Here is a 27603-nt window from a genome sequence, read left to right on the forward strand (position 1 = left end):
AGATATTAAACACAAATCAAATTTCCTGCTGTGAATGGTTGACTCATGCAATTTATGAGGAGCTGAGTCCCTTCAGCCTCTGAATGTGGAAGGAGAAATGTTTGACCTGTATGTAGGTGATACAGACAATATTCAGCTGACAATATTGCAGTGAGGAGACTGCATAAAAGATTTACCCTGTTACACATCCAATGTGGGAGCATTCCAGCATATTTCTTGTGGAGAGAAATTGAACCAATCAATCAAGAAGGTTGGGAAAACATTTACACCATTCACAGTGGGGAGATACTCTGCTCGAGCAATGTGCTGTCAAGGCTTCAGTTGATCAACCATTCTGAAGTGATACAAAGGTGACAGTACTGTGCAGAAACCATGGAAATGTGAGAACTATAGTAAAAAGATTCAATTACCCATCCCAGCTGGAAATCCATCAATGAATTCACATCAGGAAGAAGCCACTTACCTGTTCTGTGTGTGGGAAGGAATTTAATCAAACAACCAAACTCATGTCACATCAGAGAATTCACACTGGGGAGAGACCGTTCACCTGTTCAGAGCGCGGGAAGAGATTTACAGACATCCTGGCTCATGTGACATCAGTGGATTTGCACCGAGGAGGGGAGAAGCCATTCAATTGTTCGGTGCATGGGAAGAAATTCCCTCATTCATCCAGCCTTCAATCACACCAGCAAATTCATACTGAGCAGAAACTATTTGGCTGCACCTCCTATGGAATGAAGTTCAGACACGCATCTGCCCTCATTGGACACCAGCGAGTTCACGCCAAGGCGGGGGGGGGGGAGAAAACCATTCGCCTGCTCTGTATGTGGGAAGGGCTGCAGTCAATCATCCAGTTTGCTGAGACACCAGCGAGTTTATCCCAGAGAAAAGCTGTTCAGCTGCACTTCCTGTGGGAGTAGTTTCAGGTGTTCATCTTCGCTCTGCTCATCAGCAAGTTCACACGAGAGAAGGCCATTCACCTGCTCCATTTGTGGGAAGCGATTCACTCAGTCCTTCAACTAGAGATAAATAAGTGAACCTGAATACGTTTATACTGCAGTAGTTCAAGGAGGAAACTCACCAGCATCTTCTCCAGGGTGACTAATGATGGCCCAGCAAGAGATTTCCGTATTTTAAGAAAGAATTGAATTCTGCTACCAAAATTAAGTCTGACAATATTAGATCTGTTTCAACTGATGTAAACACAACTATAATTGGCTGCAGTTTGGTAATCTGGATATATTGCTGATGGTTTGGACAAGTGTCCCTTTTTAAAAGCACCAACGGTCATTCTGAATTCAAGATTTGTGTTTGGAGAAAGAAGCAGATCCCTTGTGAAAGGGAAAACATAAAAATCAATTTATAGAAAGAAAGCTGACAAAGGAGATGACCAAACAAGTTTTGTTCATCAATGCTTGCAGGGCCAACTGCTCCTTTCACTGCCCTGTATTGTACAGATTAACAGCGTCACATCTGATAGGGCCAGGGTAAAGAATGAAGTGAAACTGGGCTATTGTCATAACCTTAACTTTGTTTCACATTTTCTTCTTCTTTCTCTTGGCCTTGACATTCCCCTCTGAAATGAAGAAGTTTACCTGTATACCTGGTCAGGCAGCAAGCCTGACTCTCAATCCAGACCGAAAACAAAGACAAAAATAAAGCTTGTCTTTAAGCCTCTACCCTACACTGATGACAGTGCACTGGTGCACTCAACTTTCTTCTTTACCACCTTATCCAACTGTGTTCAGGGAGCTATCTGGAATTAGGCCCCAAGATCCCCCTTTATACCAATGATCCTAATGGCCCTGCCATTTACTGTATACTTTCCTCTTGCATTTAGCCTCCCAAACTGCATTACCTCAATTTTCTCTGAATTAAAGTCCGTCTGCCATTTCTCCATCCAACTTTCCGATTGATCTACATCCTGCTGTGTCCTTAGACACCCTAACTCACTATCCTCAGCTGCACCAATTTTCACAGCATTAGCAAACCAACTTAGATTTTCATCCAAATCTTTTATAAAAATAACAAACCTTGTGGAACACCCCTGGTTACAGATCTCCAGTCAAAAAACACCATCGCCACCCACCCTCTGTCCTCTAACCCAATCCAATTTACCAACGCACCATGGATCAATCTCATGTGACTTAATCTACTGGAACCACCTACAATGAGGGAGCTTGTCAAATATTTCCGTAGAGTACATGCAGACAACATCCACTGCGCTGCCTTCAATCAGCTTCGTGACTTCAAAAAAAACAAAAAAAAACACAAGCCAGTTTGTGAGACATGACCTCTTCTGCAGGAAGCCACGTTGCATGTTATCCACATGAACTTTAGCAAGGCCTTTGACAAGGTTCCTCGTGGCAGGCTGATACAGAAGTCGAAGTGACCTTGGTTACACCATGAGTTGGGTACAGAACTGGCTTTGTCATAGAAGATGAAGAGTAGCTATAGATCTGAAACCAGTGCTTTTCTGTAGGAATCAGACCGCTGTCGTTAACATATTTATTATAAAAAATATTTGGAGGAGAACATAGGTGATCAAATTAGTAAATATGTGAATAACAGATCTGTGGAGCTGTGAGTAGTGAGGAGGAATGCTAGACGATACAGCAGGATATAGATTGACTGGAGGCTTGTATGGAAAAATGGCAGGTGGCATTTAATCCAGACAAATGTGAGGTGATACATTTTGGAAGGTCTAATGAAGGAGGGAAGTGCACAGTAAATGGTAGAATTCTGAGAAGCACAATCATAGAGCAGTATCTAGGTCTACAGGTTCACAGTTCCCTGAAAATGACAAGTCTAGTGGAGAAGATGGTCAGGGCAAAGTGTATAAAAACTGGTCATGTTGCAGCTCGCTAGAACTTCAGTGAGGCTACATCTGCAATGTTGTGTACAATTCTGCTCACCAAACCACCACAAGGATGATCAGCTTTGCAAAGGGTACAGAAACAGGTTACCAGGATGTCACCTTGTTTGGAGGATATTAGTTATGAGGAGATGTTGGATAAAATTGGTTTATTTTCTTTTGAACATCAGAGGCTGAGGGGCAACCCGGTAGAAATTTACAAAACTGGGAGAGACATGGATAGTTGGAGTCGAGAGTAGAAATGACAGTTTGTGTAGGGGACATAAGTTTAAAGTAATAGGGAAAAATGTAAAGGAAGTGTGAAAAGTAAGTTTTTACACACAGGACAGTATGTGCCTAGAATGCATTGCCAGAGGAAGTGGGATAAGCAGGTACAATCACAATGCTTAAAAGACATCTTGATGGATTTGTGAATTGGCAGGGAATAGAGAGATACAAACTGTGCAGGGGAAAGAAAGAGATTTCATGATTAGAAAATCATGCGTTAATGGAGGCTTGTGGGCTAAAGGGACTATTCCTGTTCTGTAGTGTTATTTGAGACCTCAGTTTTTCAAATACAGACTGGAATATTGGTAGAGTAAGAGGCAGCAAGGGTAAGTTTTCCTGGATTGTATGCACGATAAATTTCCGAAAACAGTGCATTCAGTTCAAAAAGAAAGAGCGCTCGTTTGGTCCTACTTCTTGGGAATGATGGGAGCCAAGTAGATCAAGTGTCAGTGTCAGACCATTCAGGAGACCATGATCCCGTGTAGGAAGGTACAGAATAATGTCAGATAATAACCAGCATTAATTCAGAATGAGAAAACTCAATTGATGGAAAGTTGTCTTCAAGGGCAAGGTCAAAGCTGGACAGCAATGACTGGAGTGACAGGTTGATGGGACAAAGTATAAATAATAATAAGGGCTACTTTCAAAGAGAAGATGGCTCAAGTACACTCAAAAAGGAAAGGAAGTGCAAACATTCAGGGCTGCTTGTATGACAATTAGAATTTAAGATAAGATTTAAAAAAAACACTTATGATAGGTGTCAAGGAGAAAAGTCCAAATTGACAGTCACAAGGAATACAGAAGGTCCAGAAGTTGGGGCAAGCAGATGAAAAAGCACACAAGGAAGGGAGACAGTTAGGAGAAAAGGTTGGCAGCCAGTTGAGAGGGGCTGGTAACACACTGGCTATAACAATGTAGGAGAGAAACATGCAGATTCTGGGCTCAGACACAGGGCAAAATTTAGGAGCCCCTTGGCCTTATCGGAAGCAGCAGAGGCAGTGGATCGATTGCCACCATGAGTGAGACAATGAAGCTCTTTCAGCTCCTCAGTTGTTGTTGTAGGTGAGGATGGAGGATACATGGGGGAGGGGGAAGAAATGTTCAATGAGAACAAACTTGTATTAGAGATATCATTAAAAAATAAACATACTGCAGGTCACACAGAAAGCTGATTTGGCTCTTATGCTAAATATAAAGACTGAGAACTGGAGTTATAAACCAGTGGAAACAGATTCCATTGAAATGGTTCAGTACTGACTGTGATTGAAAGCAAAATCCAAACATCCAATAGCTACCTACAAACTCACTTCTGTGTCAGCAAATGAGATAAATGAGTGAATCCCTTCCCACCCTCAGAGCAGACGAATGGCCTCTCTCCAGCGTGAACTCGCTGGCGTATATTGAGGCTAGTTGATCACCTGAAGATATGTCTGCAAAAAACACACAAATAGTCTCTCAGCAGTGTGAACATATTGATGATTCATCAGTTGCCCAGAACATTTAAAGCACTTCCCACAGTTTGGACATTTAAAAGGTCTCTCGTCAGTGTGAGCAGCTTGTATGCCAGGACTGTGGTTCACCAAGTGAATCCCTCCCCACAATCAAGGCTTGCATTGTGCCAGTCCTGGTAATTAACTAAAACCGTGTCCACACACACAATACGTGTATGCTTTCTCCTTACATGTTCAAAATCTGATAATGTTCTGTTTACAATAAACTGAGGTGTCCATAAGACCCTGGGATTATGCCTGGTGTCAGTTTCCCTTTGAGTACACTGTGAAATCAATTTAAAACAGAACAATGCAATGAAGAGAGAGTCCACACAAACACCAGGCTGCCTATGCAATCAGCTCGTAATGAATCTGGTAGTTTGATTAGATTAGACTCCCTACAGTGTGGAAACAGGCCCTTTGGCCCAACAAGTCCACACTGCCCCTTGAAGCATCGGACCCAGACCCATCCCCCTATCACCCACACACCCCTGAACACTCCGGGCAAATTAGCATGGCTAATCCACCAATCCACCTAGCCTGCACATCTTTGGACTGTGGGAGGAAACCGGAACACCTGGAGTAAACCCACACAGCCATGGAGAGAATGTGCAAACTCCGCTCAGACAGTTGCCCGAAGCTGGAATCGAACCCGGGTCCCTGGCACTGTGAGGCTGCAGTGCTAACTACTGAGCCACCGTGCCACCCCGTAGGATTAATGACACACTATTTAAAAAAAAGTGACCACAAAAGCCAGTGATTCACTAATGTCGATCAGGGAACAGAAGCTGCCACCTGGTCTGGACTTATACAAGACTCTGGCGTCTTTGTGAGTGGACAGACAAAGAATGTTGAGAAAGAGGTGAAATACAGGTATTGACTAAATCCACATCTCAATCAGGACTTTGACATCATGTCACAAACCCTTAATCTTCACTGTTGTGAATGTCCAGTGTGGAAGATCTATGGAACACCATCACGGTGAGGACCCCCTCCAAGTCACACATCATCCTGACTTGTTTGAATCCAGTGCAGGATGAACAGCAATTTCCTCCAATTAAACACTGAGACAGCTTCTACACTGACTGCAACCTTCTGTCTAGTAACTGTGTGAAGCTGAACCAGACTGTTCACAACTCTGATGAAATACTTCACACTAAGATGAGCTTTCTCCTGCATCATCACCAAACTAACTGTTTCTATCTCAGTAACATCACCTGACTCCATCCACATCTCAGCTCATCTGCTGCTGAAACCCTATCCATTCTTTGTTACTTCTAGATTTAACTACTCTAACACAGACCGGTCCCCCACATTCAACCTTCCTGTAATGTTGGAGTGATTCAAATCTCTGCTGTCTCATTTCTAGTGTTATTGGCCCAAAGTGCATCACAGGTGCTAAAAAGATACATCAACAGATCTGTTAAAAGACTATCCAATTTAGCATCGTGATAGTACCATACAGCATGATAAGTTTTTCTCCAAGTGAGAATGGGACCTACTTTCCACAGGACTGTACAGTAGTTACTCTCACCGAATGCTGTTCTGGATAAACGCTGAGGATGAGCTAACATAGGTTTTCCCCTCCCTCTCTCGCACTGTTCTTCCTCATCCCTGTTGTACCATTTTGTTTCTATGTCTCCTGTACACTCAAACATGTCTGTGTAGCTCCTTGAAAAGATAACTTTAATAAAACTTCAAGTATATTCTTTTTTGCTTCATGCAGCAAGTCATATGTGTATTGTCTCCTCTTTTCTTACACTCGCAAAATCCTGCTGAGAAGAAAATGCCAGTTGCTGAAGGAACATTCGCAACAGTGGGATTCAAACCCACATCAATGAAAAGACTGGAGTCTTAATTCAGCTCCTTAAGACTGTTCAGCCACAGTAACTGACAAGTCGTGGTCATCCTTATTGTCTTCAATGATGATGTCGCTGCACCAAATTTTAGTCATGGAGCAGGAGAGGCCTCGAGACTGCATTACCATTTCTTAAATCTCTAACAACCTCAACCTCAACACCATTTTTGCCTCAAATCCCTGCAGAGTCTCCAATTTCTCTCAGGTTACCTCTCATGCTTTTCTCTTCTCAAGAAAAGAACTTCTTGCTGTTTAACAGAAAGTGTGAAAGAAACATAGGAGGTCTGGCAATGAGACAAGTGAAATCATGTTAGTTTCAAGATATTTGCACTATTTCTTTCTCTCCGCAGGAATGGCTTCACTAACATCCTACATAATTGTTAAAAATTGTAACAACTATGTAGCAATTAAAGCTAAAATTCGATCTTCTCTCTTAATCATTTGCAGCACCCGCAGAGGACTTTAGACCCATTTCTGTCCTTTTCCATACCCATCCTGAATCGAAAAGAGCGAAAATAACAGACCTGCTGAATTTATCCAGCACATTTTCTGGACATTTTGGGTTTCTAAATTAATTCCCTCAATGTGTCAAATGTCTTAAATGCTTGCTCACAAGGTTTTCGTATCTGCTATTTAAATAGTGCACTGTGAACACTTCAATCATCCATTTTATATGAAACAAGCACACAGTAACTGAACCGTCTTCACGCAAAAATACAAAAATGTATTTCCTTTCTCATCTTTTAAGCCCGTTTGGTTTTTTGTACCATTTAATATGAAGTCTTACAACTGCACCAGAAACCTCTGGTTAAAAAGATTCTGAAAATGTAGTCCGTAACATGAGAATTGGCAAAAGTTGTTGACACACAGAAGAAAGAAAATGTTGTGTGAGATTCAGCAAATAAAGGAACATTTCTTAGACTGTAGCTGAAAAAAATTGGTTTATTGAAACAGACTTTTTCACCATTCGACCGAGTGACTGGAGTTATACAGGGCACTTAAAGATGAGGGCAACAACATCACGAAATTAATTTTGAATGTTAAATCCTGGAGCAAGTACTGAAAATGGATTGCAATGTGAATGAGAAGAATACATTGGAACCTTGGGATTTTCTAAAGCAGTTACCTTTTACTTCCTTGGACTGCAGCGGCGTCAGTGAAAAACCCATTTGTCACCTTATAAAGCAGGATTTGAACATTGACTGTGGAAGGCCAAGTTAACTCAGTTGTTGGAACATACGCTGTTTAAGTGCAGAGTTGTGAGTACGAGCCCAACACTGGGCACCACCTGTTTATTTAGTATTTTCCCTTTGCAAATTCCCTTCCTCCAGCTATTCTTGATGACCCTTACATCCCATGAATCAGCTTAGCGAATCTCTTTTGCACCGCATTCAACGCCAGCATATCCTTTCTTAAATACGAGTAGCTAAACCAATATGGCTTCACCAACATCCAATACAGTTGTTACAAGATGTCCCGATCCTCAAAACACTAACACCTCGCAGTTAAGGCCAAAATTCCATTTACTTTCTTCATAACTTCAGCATCAGTTTAGGACTTTAGACCCATCCTTGCCCTTTTCCACACAAATCCTGAATCGAATAGTTATAATAACTGCCTGCAAAATGCTATCCCACTGAAACTTCAACCACTTGCTCAACTTTGTAACCTAAAGTCAAGTCCAGGACCTTCCCCTTCCTTGTTGGGACTTCTACTTAATGGCTGAAAAAATGCTCTCCTGGATGTATTTTAAAAATTCTGATAAATCCTTCACATTATGACGACTCCATTAATGTTGAGGAAGTTGAAAGTCTCTGCTACCATAATCCTGCTACTTCTACACTTTCTCAAAATCTGTCTCCTTATTTATTTAAAGGGGTTTTCAAAAATGTCACCTGTCCTTATTGCTGTATAGATTCCCGAAGCAAAATAACAATATCTCCTCCTCCTTTAACACCTCCACTGCCTTGCATGAAGGCCCTGTATCCTGGAATACTGAGCTGCTAACCATGTCCAAGTGACAGCAATGGCTTTATGACCCCACTAATTTGTATCCTCAAATCATCTGCCTTATTCATCTGACTCCAAGCATTAAATACCATTCACCCTTGGCAAACTCGCTTATATCTTAATTGCCCAATGACAATGCCTTCCAGACTCTCTTGTTTCTTCTCTTTTTGGCCATTATTATTTTGAACATTCTCTGGATTTCAGCCCACTGCTAAACTTTTTACATGACCCCCAACAGTACTGGAAACCCACCCCCACCCCCCACAAGGATGCAGTTCCCATTCCAGTTTAGGTGTAACCACTGTGTGTAATTCTACTCTTCCTGCTGAAGGACGGATGTTGTAAAACTGCAAAAGGTTCAGAAAAGAATTGTAATGGTTATTATTGTAATAGTGTACCATTAATACACTAAGTTGCAAGCATTTTGGGATGACTCGGTTCCCAGTTGCTCATATGAAATGTACTGACTGTCATTGAGTGAAAAATAAAAACCACAGGTTCCTCGCACTTGTTGGAGGTGAGGATAGAGGAGATAGGCTCTCCATCTCCCCTTTCAAAATAAATTAGTCTGCTTTTGAAATAAAGATCGAATGCACAGTAGTTTTAATAAAATTTATATCATTTTTTCTCCCAACTAGGTAACCAGACATGTGGTGTTTTCAAACATCATGAGAAACAAGCCCAGATAACATGACTTGGATACAGATAATACGAGCAACAAAAATTCCGACAGATTCTTGGGAACTCATTGGTGGTTAACCACAGTGGCTCAGCGGTTAGCACTGCTGCCTCACAGTGCCAGAGACCTGGATTTGATTCCACCCTTGGGCAACCGAGCATGTGGTTGTTGGCATATTCTCCCTGTGGCTGCGTGGGTTTCCTCTCGGTGCTCTGGTTTCCTCCCATGTGCTGGTTAGTGGATTCGCCAAGCTAAATTGCCCAGAGTGTTCAGTGATGCATACATTTGGTGGGCTACGGGGAGATGTGTCTGGGTGGGATGCTCTGAGGTTTTGTGTGGAATTCTTGGGCCGAAGGGCCTGTTTCCATACTGTAGGAATACTCCGAATTCTATGAAAACCCGTCCTAATGAACTAGGGAATCCCTTTTCACACACTGTGTGGGTGGATTGTCTTTACCCAGTGTGAATGTGTTGATATACAGCAATAAAACGTTATCATTTTCAAAACCTACTCTACAGTTACGTATTTGTTATTGAGATTAATGCGAAAGGATTAATAAATTAAACGCCATTTATTTCAATGCCAGAGGCCTAACAGCTAAGGCAGAGGAACTCAGGGCAAGATTGGAAACATGAAACTGGGTTATCATTGCAATTACAGAGGCAAGGCTCAAAGATGGACAGGGCTGCCAGCTTAATGTTCTAAGATATAGTTCCTATAGAAAGGATAGAAAGTCGAAGGGGGAGGGGGAAGCAAAGCAAGAGAGGAGGGAAAAGTGGCATTTTTGAGCAAGGATAACATTATGGCGTTACTTAGGCAGGATATATCTGAGAATACATCCAGGGAAGTTATTTGGGTGAAACTGAGAAATAAGAAAGGGATGATCACCTTATTGGGATTATACTATAGCCACCCCCAATAGTCAGCAGGAATCTGACAAATAATTTTGAAAGAAGTTATCTGTAAGAATAACAGGGTGGTGATGGAAGGGATTTTAACTTTCCAAACAGACTGGGAATTCCATGGTCTAAAAGGCTTGGATGGAGCGGAGTTTGCTGAGAGTGTACAGGAAAATGTTCTGATTCAGTATGTGATGTACCGACTACAGAAGGTGCAAAACTTGACCTGCTCTTGGCAAATAAAGCAGGACAGGTGACTAGGGTATCAGCAGGGGAGGACTTTGGGGCCAGTGACCATAATTCTATTAGTTTTAAAATAGTGATGGAAAAGAGTAGACCGGATCTGAAAGTTAAAGCTCTATATTGGGGGAAGGCCAATTTTAATGGTATTACACAAGAGCTTTCAAAAGTTGATTGGGGCAGATGTTTGCAGGTAAAAAAGAAAGGTTAGAAAGTGGGAAGCCTTCAAAAAAAAGAGATAACGAGAGTTCAGGGACAGTATACTCCTGTTCGGGTGAAGGACAATGCTGGTAGGTATAGGGAATTCTGGATGACTAGAGAAATCAAGGTTTTGGTCAAGAAAAAGGAGGAAGGACAAGTCAGGTATAGACAGCAGAGATTGAGTGAATGCTTACAAGAGTATAATGACAATAGTATACTTAAGAGGGAAATTAGTAGGGCAAAAAGGGAACATGAGGTAACTTAGGCAAATAGTATTAAGGAAAATCCAGTGGGATTCTACAAATAGATTAAGAACAAAAAGGATAACTATGGGGAGATAGGGCCCCTTAAAAAGCAGCAATGCCTCCTATGTGTGGAATTGCAAGAAATGGGGAATATAATAAAACAAGTATTATGCATCAGTATTTACTACAGAAAAGGATATGGAAGATATAGACTGTGGGGAAATAAATAGCAACATCGTGAAAATTATCCATATTACAGAGGTAGTGATGCTTTAAACGCATAAAAGCGGATAAATTCCTGGGACCTGATCAGGCGTATCCGAGAACTCGGAGGGAAGCTAGGCAAGTGATTGCTGGGCCCCTTGCTGAGATATTTGTGTCATCGATATCCACAGGTGAGGGACCAGAAGTTGGCTAATGTGGTGCCACTATTTAAGAAAGGTGGTAAGGAAAAGCCAGGGAACTATAGGCCAGTGAGCCTGATATTAGTGGTGGGAAAGTCGTTCTAGGAATCCTGAGGGATAGTACTTGAAATATTTGGAAAGGGAGGGACTGATTAGGGATAATCAACATGGCTGTGTGTGTAGGAAATCATGTCTCACTGACTTGATTTTTTTTTGATGGAGGAACAAAGAGGATTGAATAGCGCAAAGAGGTGGATGTATTCTATATGGATGTCACTAAGGCGTTTGACAAGGTTCCTCATGGTAGACTGATGAGCAAGGTCAGATCACATGGAATACAGAGAGAACCAGTCATTTGGAAACAGATCTGACTTGAAGGTAGAAGACGGAGTGCTGGTGGAGGGTTGCTTTGTAGACTGGAGGCCTGTGACCAGTGGTGTGCTGCAAGGATCAGAGCTGGGTCCACTCCATTTTGTCATTTATAAAGATGATTTGGATGTGAATGTACGAGTTATAGCTACTAAGTACCAATCCTTGCAGCATACTGCAGGTCAAACGCCTTTCCAAATGGCCAGCTCTCCCTGGATTCCATGTGATCTAACCTTGTTAATCAGTCGACCATGCGGAATATCGAAAACATCCACCGCTCTGCCATCAATCTTGTTTCTAACTTCTTCAAAAAAACTCAATCAAGTTAGTAAGACATAATTTCCTATGGACAAAGCCATGTCGACTATTCCCCATTCAGTCCACGCTTTCCAAATATATGTAAATCCTATCCCTCAGAATTCCCTCCAACAACTTACCCACAGCTGACGTCAGGCTCACCAAAAGTTTATTGTTCCCTGGTTTTCTGTTACCACCTTTCTTAAACAATGGCACCAGATTAGCCAACCTCCAGTGTAACAGCTCACCTATGACTGTCAATGGTGCAAATATCTGAGCAAGGGGCCCAATTGCAAGCCTAGCTTCCCGCAAAGTTCGAGAATACACCTGAAGAGGTCCTGGGGATTTATCCACCTTTATGGTCTGTAAGGCATCCAGCACCACCTCCTCCACAACATGGAACTTTTCAAGATACACATTCATTTCTCTAAGTTCTTTAGCTTTTGTATCCTTGATCACAGTAAATACTGATGTAAAATACTTTTTTGTATCTCACCCAACTCGTGCATTCCCACACATAGGCGGTCTTACTGTGCTTTTAAGGAGCATAGTAGTGTCAAAATTGGCCTTAGTCTCATTTAAAACTTTGACTCTTAGACCAAAGTCTATCCTTTTCCATAATTATTTTAAAACTAATAGAGATACAATCATAGGCCCCAAAATATTCTCGCCCCTGCTGACCCCTCAGTCACCTGCCCTACCTTATTTCCCAAGAGAAGATCAAGTTTTGAGCAGGGACTAATGACACCAGTACAAACAGCCCAAAGATCAAAGTTCATTCCTTGATTTAAGGGCAAAATCCTTCAAATGTGGTTGTGGTGAACTTGCTGGTGTGTTAACAGTTGGGATGATTGAGTGAATCCCTTTCCACACATAGAACAAGTGAATGGTCTGTCCCCAGAGTGAACTCGCTGGTGTCTCAGCAGGTTGGTTGAGTGAGCGAGCAAATCCCTTCCCATACTCGGAACATGTGAACAGTCTCTCCCCACTGTGAACTCGGTGTTTCAGCAGGTTGCTTGACTGAGTGAATCCCAGCCCACAATCAGAGCAAATGAACGGTTTCTCCCCAGTGTGACTGCGTTGGTGCATTTCCAGCTGGGATGGGTAAATAAATCCCTTCCCACAATCCCCACATTTCCACAGTCTCTCCCAAGTGTGACTGCGCTGGTGTTTGGGCATTTCAGATGAATCTTCAAAGACTCTTCGACACACAGACAATACGCATTTCTCCCTGGTGTGAACAGTGCTTCTTCCTTTAATGTTCAAAATCCTGAGATAATTAGGTTATGACAAACAGATTGAGTGTCAGATCTGGATGTGGTTTTGTTTGATTTCTCTGAATGCAATCAAAATTTCAAACTGAAGAAAAAAAAGAAAAGTAGAGAGAGAGAGAGAGAGAAACCAGAAGAACACACACAAAGATTGTGAAACTCAGAAATTAATCTGGTCAATTGTGGATGCAACACTGAGGGGCACTGCTGGATTATCAGTAAAACTGAACTGGTTCATTTAATGTCCTTCAGGGAAAGGAAACAGTCAGCGTTTGCCCAAAACTACAAAAAGAGATAGAGTTTGGACAGACATGAAGGGCAGGCATTTTATACATCTGAAAATGAATCCAATTCCTGTTTTCTCCCCATACCCTCTGATGCTTCTGAAGGACTAAGAATACACAGCAAAATACCCGAAATCTGGAATAAAAACAGAAAAAGATGGAGATACACAGTAGATCTGGCAGCATCTGAAATGTTAATAGATGCAGGAACCATTGCAATCTTGAAGAAGTGTTGAGATGATCATCCACTGCACCATAATATAGGTTACACACCGAGTGCCAGAAAACGGGCCTAGCTTAAATAGGTGCTTGATGGCCAGCACCGATACAATGGGGACAGTGTGTTCAACAATTGTACCCGACTGTCTGACCCCATTTAGTTCCGTGTTTCTCTCCTATTCTCTTTTAGGAAACAGGCAGCAGCAAGTAGTGAAGAATGCAAATGATATTTCGGCCTTCATTGTGACAGGATTCGAGTACAGGAGGAGGGATGTCTTTCTATAAGGGCCTTGGTGAGACCACACCTGCAGTAGTGTGCACCTTTGTTCTCCTTTCCAAAGGAAGGATGGTCTGGCTACTGAATGAATGATCGCAAAGAAGGTTCACCAGACCAATTCCTGGGATCACAGGACTGATGTATGAAAAGAGATTTGATCTTGATTAATCCTTCTTTCTTTTAATCTTTCAGCCACCGACAACATCATGAACTAATTTCACGTCCCATTTGCTGATTTGAGTCTTTTACTGCTAAAGGTATACTTTGGTTCCCATTCCCCTGTCATACGAGTTTAAATCCTCACCAGTGGAACTAGCAAAAGCATCAACAAGAATATCTGTCCCAGCTCTGCCCAGGACAATTGTTCAAGCTTGTGCATGTCCCACCTTCCCCAGAAACAAACAAACAGTCTCAATGCCTCAGGAATCCAAATCTTTTTAAGTTATAGCTCCAGCCATGCACTCATCTCATCTGTCCTCTTATGCTTTTACTAGCATGTGCATTGTAGCAGCTCACACTGTTACGGGATTAGATCACGAAAGGTCCTGTGGGGATATAAAAGAGTCCTGTTGAGAAGGAACATTAGGGAATTTACTTGGGTTTCTGTTAACAGGCAGTTCAAAACACATAAGCATTTTAACAAGAGGCAGTGTTTAAAGGCCCGGTTCAGCCACAATCACAAGTTTGTTACTTAATGAAAAGTAGAAGCAAAAGTCTGATCCTACAGCATTCTGAACTGTTTAGGTAATTGTAACCAGAAATGCAAACAACCAATTAACGTGAAACGGTTAGCTAAATTCCTTGAGCAAATGTTTGTCAGCAATAAAAGCAGCTCACTGCATCATTATGGAAGGCAAAGCAATAAACGGTGTAAACACAACCTCTAAAAGACCAACAACATAGGAAGGGGCAAAGGAAGATTATAAAGAGAGAAGTCAGGGCTGCAGAGAGATAAAACAATTGAAATGTAGATACGGATAATTTGAACAAATTCTTACATCCAAAGATCAACGGAAGAGTGACAAAGATAGATTACAAAATCCAAAGTGAAGATATGGTTAGTGCCTTAGTTATTTGTGAAATCTAAACAAGTTCTGTTTAACAGCTTGGTAAAGTTCTAAAGTGACTGAATTTCACCCTCGGTGGAGTTTGAATAGATGCTCTTTATTAAAACAAGAAAGTAATAATGGAAAGCGCTTAGAGTAGAAAATGAAACTTCACTTTAAAAATCATTTGCAGCATACAAATTGTTGGGGTTGTAAACTGCAGCAGCAAGTCAGAAACACTGTTTGATCTTTTAAGCTGAAGTGACAGAGGGATTTTTCCACAATTTGTCAACTGTATTACAAAATTGTAGTTACTTTATATCAGAGTTGAGTTTAAAAGACTTTATCACAATTCCTAACAATCCACACTACAGTTAGTAGAGAATTTGGAAAAGTTCTTAGTGATAAGCTACTATTTTGGTTTTTGGCAAAAAAATGTGGTGCAGCTGGCAAATGTCTGAGGAGGAATATAACTGCCAAAGCATTGTAAGGTCCCAAAGACAGACGAAGTAGTTTTCGAGCTAACCTCAGGAGATTATAGAAGGGTTTAGGACTGAACATAGTGTTGTCCACGATTGTTTGAACATAGGACATAGAACATTACAGCACAGTACAGGCCCTTCGGCCCTTGATGTTTTGCCGACCTGTCATACCGATCTCAAGCCCGTCTAACCTACACTATTCCATGTACGTCCATATGCTTATCCAATGACACCCTAAATGTACCTAAAGTTGGCAAATCTACTAGCGTTGCAGGCAAAGCGTTCCATTCCCTTACTACTCTCTGAGTAAAGAAACTACCTCTGGCATCTGTCCTATATCTTTCACCCCTCAATTTAAAGCTATGCCCCCTCGTACTCGCCGTCACCATCCTAGGAAAGTGGTTTGCTTACTGGATTGGGTATATTGATTTGGGGTGTGTGGCTAACAATGACAACAATATTGCATGTAAATAACATCTAGCGAATGGAATAAAAATATCACAATCAGCCAGGGAAAGTCTGAATGTCATTGTCCACTCTTCCAATCTGAGCTGTATTTAAGAGGGGAATTAGGCCTCATGTGAAAGCCAGGTTTGGAGTGGACTCTGGCCTCTCCCACACATGTGGTAACAGAGCTCTGAATAAAGGTCACTCGTACAACTGAACACAACACAAACTTCTCCCGACAACAATGTGGCACTGGGTGTAAGCTTGACAATACTATATTTGAGATCTCGTATTTTAGTGTATCTCTTAACTTCCTATCTTCAGCTTTCAGGTCCTCCTCCCTTGGTTTTCCTATGTCACTGGTACAATCGGATGTTCATCCTCCCACTCCAGAATGTCCTGAAGCTGCTCCATGTCATTGCTAATCCTGGCACCAGGGAGGCAACATACCATCCTGGATTCATGTCTCTCTCTATCCCTTACTATTGAATCCCCTGTCTCTACAGTCATATTTATCGTTTCCCTCCCCTTCTATGCAGCGGAGTTACTCCGAGTGCCATGAACCTGACTGATGCTGCTTCCCGAGTGGCCACCCCAACATCCCCCACCTCTCTCCCCCACCCCCAACCCCCCAACCGAACAGTACCCAAAACAGTATATCTATTTGAGGGAGATGACTCTAGCACTTCCTTTCTGAGCCTTTTACTTGTCTGATAGTCACCCATTCTCTTGCTGTCTGTGTAATCTTCACCTGCTGCGTGACCAGTCTGTTGAGAATGCGACCACAACCTTCTCAGTTACCATGGATGCTCCATACTGACTGCACCCACAGCTCAAGCTCTGAAAAGCAGTTAACCAGTAGCTGCAGATGGACACACTTCCTGCACAAATAGCCAATAGGGACACTGGTAATGTCCCAGAGTTTAATGCGGAAAACTGTGAGGTGATTCACATTGGAAGGAGTAACAGGAATACAGAGTACTGGGCTAATGGTAAGATTCTTGATAGTGTGGATGAGCAAAGAGATCTCGGTGTCCATGTACATAGATCCCTGAAAGTGTCCACAAGTTGATAGGGTTGTTAAGAAGGTGTACAATGTGTTCGTTTTTATTGATAGAGGGATTGCGTTTCAGAACCATGAGGTCATATTGCAGCGGTACGAAACTCTGGTGCGGCCGCACTCGGAGTTCTGGTCACCGCATTGCACGAAGGATGTGCAAGCATTGGAAAGGGTGCACAGGAGATTTACCAGAATGTTGCCTGGTATCGAGGGAAGGTCTTATGAGGAAAGGTTGAGGGACTTTAGGCTGTTTTCGTCAGAGAGAAGAAGGTTCAGAGGTGACCTAATAGAGACATACAAGATGATATGAGGATTAGATAGGGTGGGCACTGAGATCCTTTTTCCTCAGATGGAGCTGGCTAGCACGAGGGGATATAGCTTTAGATTGACGGGTCATAGATATCGGACAGATGTCAGAGGTAGGTTCTTTACTCAGGGTAATAAGGGCGTGCAATGCCCTGCCTGCAACAGTAGTAGACTCGCCAAGTTTAAGGGCATTTAAGTGGTCTTTGGATAAACATATGGATGATAATGGAATAGTGTGGGTTAAATGGGCTTCAGTGTGGTTTCACAGGTCGACACAACATCAAGAGCCTATGTTCTATTGTGCAAGAGGAGCACACCACAGATGTGATGTCTTCTGTTATGACTTCTCTCCAGATTAAGCCAGTTTCTGCCTTAAAAAGAATTTAATTAAGCTAGGTCCTCCCCCTTCATTTCAAACATTACTATTATAAACCTAAAGCCCCTAACTTTATTTAAGCTAATATATACTTTAAAAACTGTAAGAAAATTCTTTACGATATCAAATATCAATTGGCTGTTTCCATTAGGACTGAGAGACTTTCTGAACTGCCCAAACTGAGACTGAGCATCACACTCAATCTTTCAGTTTCACTTTCTGTTTCACCCAACTCCAAAGCACTCTCATTTAGCCAAGCAGCACTCACAGTGCAGCCTTTTCATTTTCATTGTCTGCTCACACCCACTCTGATCTCAGCCTCCCATACTGTTTCAATGCAGCTCAATGGAAGCTCAGGGAACAGCATCTTCACGTTAAATGCAATAATTTATAAACCTCAGGAATCAACACAGACTTCAGCAGTTTCAGGATCAATGGAGTTGTCAGGAAATGGAAGATTCCACCTGGAGGGGTGCTGGAATTTGTGCCCATCAGGAATTTTAAAAGGAAGTTTGCAGGTATTCAAGAATGAAAAATGTATAGACTAAAATCATGAAGTGGGCGAATGGGACTAAATATGACAGTTCTTTCAAAGAGACGAGGTGTTGTTTGGACAAATCTACCCCTCTCAGGCCAATATCTCCTTTCTCAGCTGCAGGGTATAGAACTGAACACTTATCCCAGAGGTGATCAAACCAAAAATTTGAATATCCTGCTTTCAAGTTACAAACTTACCAGGAGTATTCTCCCACGCATAGAATGGTTAAACCTCTTTCCTTTCACTGTTAAGTGTCAATGATACTCAGATCCTGATCACTCCGCTTAATGGAGAACTTGCATTGGGATCCTGGTCTGCAAATTATTCTCAATAAATATCCTGTAAAGCAAATCCACAAGAGACAAATAACGGTCAGGCCTGGACAGAAATCCAGAAAACACAAGATTGTCTGGAAAAGGCAAACATTTCTCTTGGTTTCTGTTAGTTATGTATAAATCCTCCTCTTAAAAGCACCCTGCTCCCCCACACAGAAAGATGCAGAGGTAAAATACACCCATTATTAGAGACTGAGGAAGTCAGACATTAATAAATTTGACCAGGGAGCACAAGGGGACTCAGAGCACTTTCAGTGATTTGATCCCAATCATATGAATACTGGGCAAACGGATATGCTTTAATAGATCATAATATTTAAAGCAGGACTTCCTACAGTGAGAGTGCAACAGGTAACATGAAGTTCTAAGCAAGGATTAGCGGATCCGAAACGTTATTTTTTTTCCTTTCACAGATGCTACCAAACCTACTGAGCTTTTCCAGCAACTTTGTTTTTGAACATGCAGTTCTGAACACGTTTTCGACATTTCTCCTCCATTAAATATCTAACGTATAACTTGCAGCAATTTATACTGCCTGAAGCCAGTACTCCGCCAGCGTCAAAGGTCCTTCCCAGGAAATACACGCCGTGTCTCAGTCTGGGAAAGAAGTCCAGAAAAACAAAAACAAAAACAAAAACAAAAACAAACATTTCTCTTGTCCTAATCTCCCCTCCCAAGCAAGAAAGGCTGCGCTTGCGTTCCACTACAGGTTGCCACCTATAAATATGGCGATCCGGCATGAGTCCCGAAGATCACTGCCCCTAATAAAGATGGTGGCAATTACCTCTGCCTATCGCAGCCTCAGGTCCGTAGCAGTTTTTCCGTTTGCTGCAAAACACGGGACCGGCATGTTAAAATTTGTTTTCTGACATGCATCAACGGCTAATAAAGCCTCTCAGTCAATACCGAAAGTATTTCCCTCCCGTTTTTTTGCAGCTTTCCTTTTTATCCCGTGTACTGTACCTTCCGAAAGCAGCTAACCCTCATTCGCAGAGATATTGCGCCCGCGGACAGAGGCGATCACATGATTTTCACACAGACAAACATCTCACTCGCTCTGATTGGCTGGAGGGTAGGCCGCTTCCATTGGCCCCGCCCCGTGCTCCGATTGAACCAAAGCTGACATCGCTCACAGGGAGATAGCAATAACTGCAGGTGTTGGAGTCACAGATGACACAGTGTGGAGCTGGAGGAACACAGCGAGCCAGGCACCATCAGAGGAGCAGGAAAGTTGATGGTTCAGGACCCTTCTTCAGAAATGGGGGAGGGGACGGGAACTGAAACATAAACAGAGTGGGGGCTGGGGAAGGTAGGTGGGAAGGTGATAGGTGAGTGCAGGTAGTCAGTGGTGAAGATTTTTCCTGCTGTTCATTACCTCTGTGAGTGATGGTGAGGGTTCATCCCGAGATGGGGAAAAAAAGGGCCATTCCTGATTCTCCTAATGTACGGCAAAACAGCTTGTATTTTATGGAAACTTTTACTCTGTCATTTTCCTCGATGTTTTGGCTGTTTCAGAGACTTGGATAGAGCAGGGTCAGGAATGGATGTTGCAAGTTCCAGGGTTTAGATCTTTCATTAAGGTCAGGGAAGATGGTAAAAGAGGGTGAGGTGTGGCTTTGTTAGCCAAGGACAGTACAACGGTGGCTGAAAGAACTTTTGATGAGGTGGTATGGGCTGAGAGCAGAAACAGGAGAGGAGAGGTCGCACTGCTGGGAGTTTTTTATAGGCCCCTGCAAAGTTCCAGGGATGTGGAAGAGTGGATTGGCAAAATGATTCTGGGCAGGAGTGAAAAGAACAGGGTGGTCATTATGGCAGCTATTAACTTCCCTAACATTGAATGGAAATGCTATAACTCTAGTATGTCGGATGCATCAGTTTTTGTCCAATGTGTGCAGGAGGGTTTCCTGACTCGGTATGTCGAAGGGCCGACGAGAGGGGAGGCCACACTGGATCTGGTACTTGGTAATGAACCAGGCCAGGTGTTTGATTTAGTGGTAGGTGAGCACTTTGGACAGAGTGACCATAATTTGGTTATGTTTACTGTAGCAATGGAAAGGGTTAGGAATATGCCACAGGGCAAGAGTTATAGATGGGGGAAGGGCAATTATAATGTGATTAGGCAAGACTTAGGAGGCATAGAATGGGTTAGCAAAATGCAAGGGATGGGGACAATCGAAATGTGGAGCTGGTTTATGGAACAGATATTGCTGTCCTTAATAAGTATGTCCCTGTCAGGCAGGGAGGGAGCGATAAGGGAACTGTGGTTTACAAAAGAAATTGTATCTCTTGTTAAGCAGAAGAGGGAGGCATATGTGATGATGAGACAAGATGATTCAGATGAGGCGATGGAGAGTTACAGATGAGCTAGTAAGGATTTAAAGAGAGAGTTAAGAAGAGCAAGGAAGGGACATGAGCAGACATTGGCAGGTAGAATAAAGGAGAACCCTAAAGCGTTCTATAGGTATGTGAAGAATAAGACGATGTCTCGGGTAGGAATAGGGCCAGTCAAAGACAGAAGTGGGAAGTTGTGTGTGGACCCTGTGGAGATTGGAGAGGTGCTAAATGCTTATTTCTCATCTGTTTTCACTGAGGAACAGGAGAATATTGTAGAGGAGGTGACTGAGTTACGGGCTACTAGAATTGAAAGGATTAAGGTTAGTAAGGAGGAGGTGTGATCAATTCTAGAAGGTGTGAAGTTCGTAAATCCCCTGGGCCAGATGGGATTTTTCCGAGGATTGTCTGGGAAGCCAGATAGGAGGTGGCAGAGTCTTTGGCCTTGATCTTTGAGTCCTCATTATCTACAGGTTCAGTACCAGAGGTCTGGAGGATTGCAAATGTTGTGCCCTTGTTCAAGAAGGGCAGTGGGGCTGACCCAGGTAATTATAGACGTGTGAGCCTTACATCTGTTGTAGGAAACATTTTGGGAAGGATTATAAGAGATAGGATTTATTATCATCTAGCAAGCAACAATTTGATTGGAGATAGTCAGCATGGATTCGTCAAGGGCAGGTTGTGACTCCCAAAACTCATTGAGTTTTTTGAGAAGGTGACCAAGCATGTGGCTGAGGGAAGGGCAGTTGACGTGGTGTACATGGACTTCAGTAAAGCCTTTGATAAGGTTCCACATGGTAGGCTATTGAAGAGAATACAGAGACACGGGATTGAGGGAGAATTAGCAGTTTGGATTAGAAACTGGCGTTCCGTAAGAAGGCAATGAGTGGTGGTTGATGGAAAATATTCAGCCTGGAGTCCAGTTACTAGTGGTGTGCCTCAAGGATTTGTTTTGGGACCACTGCTGTTTGTCATTTTTATAGATGACTTGGACGCAGGCATAGGTGGATGGGTTAGTAAATTTGCAGATGACACTAAAGTCAGTGGAGTGGTGGACAGTGTGGAAGAATGTTGCAGGTTGCAGGGAGACTTGGATAAACTGCAGAATTGGGCTGGAAGGTGGCAAATGGAGTTTAATATGGATTAAATGTGAGGTGATTCACTTTGGCAAGAATAATAGGAAGGCAGAATACCGGGTCAATGGAAAGATTCTTGGTAGTGTGGCTGTGCAGAAGGATCTTGGTGCCCATGTACTAAGATCCCTGAAAGTTGCCACCCAGGTTGATAGTGCTGTTAAGAAGGCTTACGGTGTGTTAGGTTTTATTGGTAGAGGGACTGAGTTCCGGAGCCATGATGTCATGCTGCAACTGTAGAAAATGCTAGTGTGGCCTCGTTTTGAATATTGCGTGCAATTCTGGTCGCCCCATTACAGGAAGAATGTGGAAGCATTGGAAAAGGTGCAGAGGAGATTTACCAGGATGTTGCCTGGTCTGGAGCGTAGGCCCTATGAAGAAAGGCTGAGGGACTTGGGTCTGTTCTCTCATTGGAGAGAAGGAGGCTAAGAGGGGATTTAATAGAGACATACAAGATGTTCAGAGGATTAAATAGGGTGGACAGTGAGAGCCTTTTTCCAAGGATGATGACTTCAGCTTGTACAAGGGGACATAGCTACAAATTGAGGGGTGTTAGATTTAAGACAGATGTCAGAGGCAGGTTCTTTACTCAGAGAGTGGTAAGGGCATGGAACACCCTGCCTGCCAGTGTAGTTAACTCAGCCACATTAGGGACATTCAAACAGTCCTTGGATAAGCATATGGATAATGATGGGGTAGTATAGGGCAAGGGGCTTAGATTAGTTCACAAGTCGGCGCAACATCGAGGGCCGAAAGGTCTGTTCTGTGCTGCATTGTTCTACGTTCTATGTTCGAGGTGCTTCACAGATGAGCAAAACATCGATTAAAGATATCAATTTTACGATGTATCATAAAGAATAAGAGAGAGGTTCAGGGAGGAAATTCCATAGTTTGGGTTGTCAGCAGCTCTAACCCTGGAGTGTTGTAAGTGGGGTGGGTCAGAAAAATATCTGGAAAGGGGAATTGCAGGAGTGCAAAAAACACATATGGCCTTCATGACGGCAAAGGTTTCAGAGACTGTCATTAGAGAGTACGGATGTCGCATGGAGCTTAAGGCATTACTCTGCACTCAATCCATTACAAGTCATGACCACAAAGGTACAGAAGATTTCTGATGCCTTAATCAGGCTGATCAATATTTGTATCGATGGGCTTGCAAAATGTCAGTAATCGCCTCTACCTCAGAGTCATGGTATTGTTGGGATGCTGCTACAGAAGAGGAGACAGGGAGCAAGGAATGTCACATAAAACGCTCTCCTCTTCTCACTATTTTCACTGCAAAACCAAGGGAGCACCTAACATACCACCTCTATCTCCCATCACAACACTTTGCCCCACAATAACTCTGTCTGCCCCTGCACAAGGAGAAGTGGGATTCTTTTCCAGGACCATGTGGTGCCCTGAAACTCTGAGTGAAGACCAAAAGCATCTGAGCGATGAGAGCAAAGATTTGAGAAGACTGTCTGCACCTTTGCTGAAACTTACAGGAGCACCAGGTCAAAGCAATAGGCAGCATGTGGAGTACAAACTGGAATTGAGTAAGTGTGCGTCCGTACAAATTTGGACAGGCCGGGGGTTTGGGACACTTGACAAAATTTTCAGTTTCCTTTTTGAATAGTCACCTGAAATGCCTTTTTAGAACCACTTCTAACCCTTATCCATGCTCTGATCTGGAGGGCCAGGTCACTCTTGCACTGGTTTCATCCTGCAATTTTATGAAGTCAGCAACAAGATGAGTTTCAACACTGACTTTGAAGATTATTAAAAGCTAACATCGATTGCCATTAGAATGTTTTGATTTTGATTTATGTTGTCTCGTGTACCGAAGTACAGTGAAGTGTTTTTGAGAGCGGTGCAGGCAGATCATAGCAAACAATGATTTACAGATCAAAGTGTGCATAGACAGAGCAAGGCATGCAAGGTTATGCCTGCATAGGAGGTGTGCAAAGCAAGATCAACACTATTTGGAGTTACAGAGTCCATTCATCAGTCGAATAATGGCAGAGAAGAAGCTGTTCTTGAACCCCTTGATGGGTGTGTTCAATCTTCTGCCGAATGGAAGAAGTTGGATGAGAGCATTACCGAGATGGGACGGGTCATTGATGATGTTGGCAGCCTTTCTGCGGCAAAGAGAAGTGTAAATGAAGTCCATGGATAGGAGGCTGTTGCCGTTGTGGCCTCCTCTACATTGGGGAAACCAAGCGGAGGCTTAGGGACTGTTTTGCAGAACACTTACGCTTGGTTCGCACTTTACAACTGCACCTTCCAGTTGCAAACCATTTTAACTCCCCCTCCCATTCCTCAGACGACATGTCCATCCTGGGCCTCCCGCAGTGCCACAACGATGCCACCCGAAGGTTGCAGGAACAGCAACTCATATTCCGCTTGGGAACCCTGCAGCCCAAAACGTATCAATGTGGACTTCACCAGCTTCAAAATCTCCCCACCCTCCACTGCATCCCAAAACCAGCCCAGCTCGTCCCTGCCTCCCTAACCTGTCCTTCCTCCCACCTATCCCCTCCTCCCACCTCAAGCCCCACCCCCATCTCCTCCATACTAACCTCATCCTGCCCCCTTGCCCTGTCCATCCTCCCTGGACTGACTTATCTCCTCCCTATCTCCCCACCTATACTCACCTTTACAGGCTCCATCCCCACCTCTTTGACCTGTCTCCTCTCCACCTATCATCTCCTCTATCCATCTTCAATCCGCCTCCCCCTCTCTCCCTATTTATTTCAGAACGCCCTTTCCCTCCCCCATTTCTGAAGAAGGGTCTAGACCCGAAATGTCAGCTTTCCTGCTCGTATGATGCTGCTTGGCCTGCTGTGTTCATCCAGCTCTACACCTTGTATTCTCTGGATAAGAGTTTGGCTTCTGTGATGATTCGTGCTGTGCACACAACTTTCTGCAGTTTCTTATGGCCTTGGGCTGAGCAGTCGTTGCACCAGGCCATTATGCACCCAGATAGGATGCTTTCTATGGTGCATCTGCAAAGGTTGGTGAGGTCTTCATGGACATGCAGTACAGTAGATAAACAAAACATAAAAAGTAAAAGTTCAAAAAGATGCCAAGTTAGACATGCTGAGACTTTGTCAGATTTGAAACTGTTTTGTGTAGGTAACAGTTAAAGAAAGCTCTTGCAGTTCTTTTGTCAGTGAGTACAGAAGTGCTGGTGAAATAAAGGATTATAGATGTAGCAGCCCTGAGTTAAGAGGAAAACAGCACAGGCATAAATATGCAGAAGATCACGAGGTTGACTAAGGTCAGTGTTGCTTATATGAACTGTGACTGGGCACAGTGGGGAGTTAATCAGATAAGAACAAGGATAAAATAGATCTGTGTCTGTGCAGTGGAGACCAACCAGAGTCAGAAAATGAAGGCCCAAGACAGACACTTTGAAGATCAAGGCTGCAAAAACTATCAGAAGTCCTTTTAACACTGTTGTTTAGCCACTGACAGGAACAGTACAACTGTTTGAGTGTAAGTTGTTGTCTGCATTTATCACTGCAGTTTGCCTGACAGCAGATCACCTTCTACTGACTCTATCTCAATAAAGTTGATTGTTGCTTCACAGCCCAGCTCTGCTGCCAAGTCTGCTCCTGCCTGAAAAGTGTAATCACAAAAGAAGATAATGCTTATTGCCAGTCCAGGCAGGCTGTGATTGTGGATGAGTGGGGAGGATGTTCGACAGAATGGGAAATGTTCATTCTGAAGAGATTGACCTGAAACAGTGACCATTAGTCTACTACTTTGCTGCTATGCCATTTCCCATTTTAATATGCCAATTCAAACTGTGCTGGTTTTGCTGAGTGTTCAGATCACAAGACCATAATGCATCCGAACAGAATTGTGCCATTCTGTCATGACTGAATGGTGTGCAGTTCTGGTCTCACTGCTATAGGAAGGATGTAGTGAAAGGGCTGAGGATTGACAAGGATGTTGCCAGAGTTGGAGGGTTAGTGACTCGCTTGTCAAATTGACTTTATTTCTGTGTATTACAATTGTTGTTCTGCTCCAGTTCTTATTTTAATCAGATGTTGATAATAATGCCCAGACATACAAGGCAGAAAATGATCTATCTCCATCAGCAGGGTATCAACCCCCTAATATTTTGAATAATTTTTTTTATCTCATCTGCTGTCTGGTTGCATATCTCTTTCTGTTTTCTTTTTGTTTTCTTTTTCGCCACTTTGTCACTTTACAGCCTGGAGGAACATTGAAATCTATAACTAAACTGACCACATGATATCTGTTCTCCTTCTGTCTTCCACCTTCCACGCACCTTCCTTCCATTGATAATAAAATGTGAGGCTGGATGAACACAGCAGGCCAAGCAGCATCTCAGGAGCACAAAAGCTGATGTTTCGGGCCTAGACCCTTCATCAGAGAGGGGGATGGGGTGAGGGTTCTGGAATAAATAGGGAGAGAGGGGGAGGCGGACCAAAGATGGAAAGAAAAGAAGATAGGTGGAGAGGAGAGTATAGGTGGGGAGGTGGGGAGGGGATAGGTCAGTCCAGGGAAGACGGACAGGTCAAGGAGGTGGGATGAGGTTAGTAGGTAGAAAGGGGTGCGGCTTGGGGTGGGAGGAAGGGATGGGTGAGAGGAAGAACAGGTTAGGGAGGCAGAGACAGGTTGGACTGGTTTTGGGATGCAGTGGGTGGAGGGGAAGAGCTGGGCTGGTTGTGTGGTGCAGTGGGGGGAGGGGACGAACTGGGCTGGTTTAGGGATGCGGTGGGGGAAGGGGAGATTTTGAAACTGGTGAAGTCCACATTGATACCATTAGGGTTCCCAGGCGGAATATGAGTTGCTGTTCCTGCAATCTTCAGGTGGCATCATTGTGGCACTGCAGGAGGCCCATGATGGACATGTCATCTAAAGAATGGGAGGGGGAGTGGAAATGGTTTGCGACTGGGAGGTGCAGTTGTTTGTTGCGAACTGAGCGGAGGTATTCTGCAAAGCGGTCCCCAAGCCTCCGCTTGGTTTCCCCAATGTAGAGGTAGCCACACCGGGTACAGTGGATGCAGTATACCACATTGGCAGATGTACAGTGGATGCAGTCCTTCCATTGATGTTTTGTGAGGATTTCATCAGTGCCAGCAGCCGTGATCGAATCGGAGGAACAGGTTACATTGCAATTACATTTAAATCCTCCCCCAACTGAAAAATCCCTCGAAAATTGAACACAATTTCAAGGAAGCTATAAAACACATATGGAGCAATGAATTGAATTGTTAATAATGTTTAATCCGTGTGATAGGATTATAGAACGAAAAAACACTGCTGATGGTTCGAAGCTGAAAGACTAACAGTGAAATGCAAGAGACACTCAGCAAGGCGGGACACAGTCTGGCACACACACTACAAGATAACCAGGGGAATGGGGAGGGAATTTGTTGGTTATCCCGGGATACAGGGTCAACAGCGAAAAGTGGGAGACACTGGATTGGGAATCGCGGGATAAAGACACGTAACTGGGTCAGAGAATGGGGACAGCACAGCGAGGCTCCCTGTGGTACTCGCCTTGGACCGCCCCGCTTTTGGGCAGGTCTGAGTTCAGTTTCCGGAAACTGCAAATTCTGTGAAGTGGGCGGGACTAAATTTGTGATTGACAGGTAGGGGGTGTTTTTCAGTCCAGAAACAGCCTCTGCTCCGCCTTTTCTTGG

At 43.3% G+C, this 27603-nt stretch overlaps 1 long non-coding RNA gene across 1 annotated transcript; it reads right to left on the reverse strand.

Annotated features, from left to right (window-relative positions):
• Positions 1-13979: 13979 nt before the first annotated feature.
• Positions 13980-19490, reverse strand: LOC132209102 (uncharacterized). The gene is made up of 3 exons (XR_009445205.1): positions 19261-19490; positions 18339-18480; positions 13980-14431 (listed from the first exon to the last, which is right to left on the reverse strand). It is a non-coding gene; the product is annotated as an uncharacterized LOC132209102 (long non-coding RNA).
• Between the last annotated feature and the right edge of the window lie 8113 nt (positions 19491-27603).

This window comes from Stegostoma tigrinum, unplaced genomic scaffold (genome assembly GCF_030684315.1).
Source record: "Stegostoma tigrinum isolate sSteTig4 unplaced genomic scaffold, sSteTig4.hap1 scaffold_66, whole genome shotgun sequence".
Lineage (NCBI taxonomy): Eukaryota > Metazoa > Chordata > Chondrichthyes > Orectolobiformes > Stegostomatidae > Stegostoma > Stegostoma tigrinum.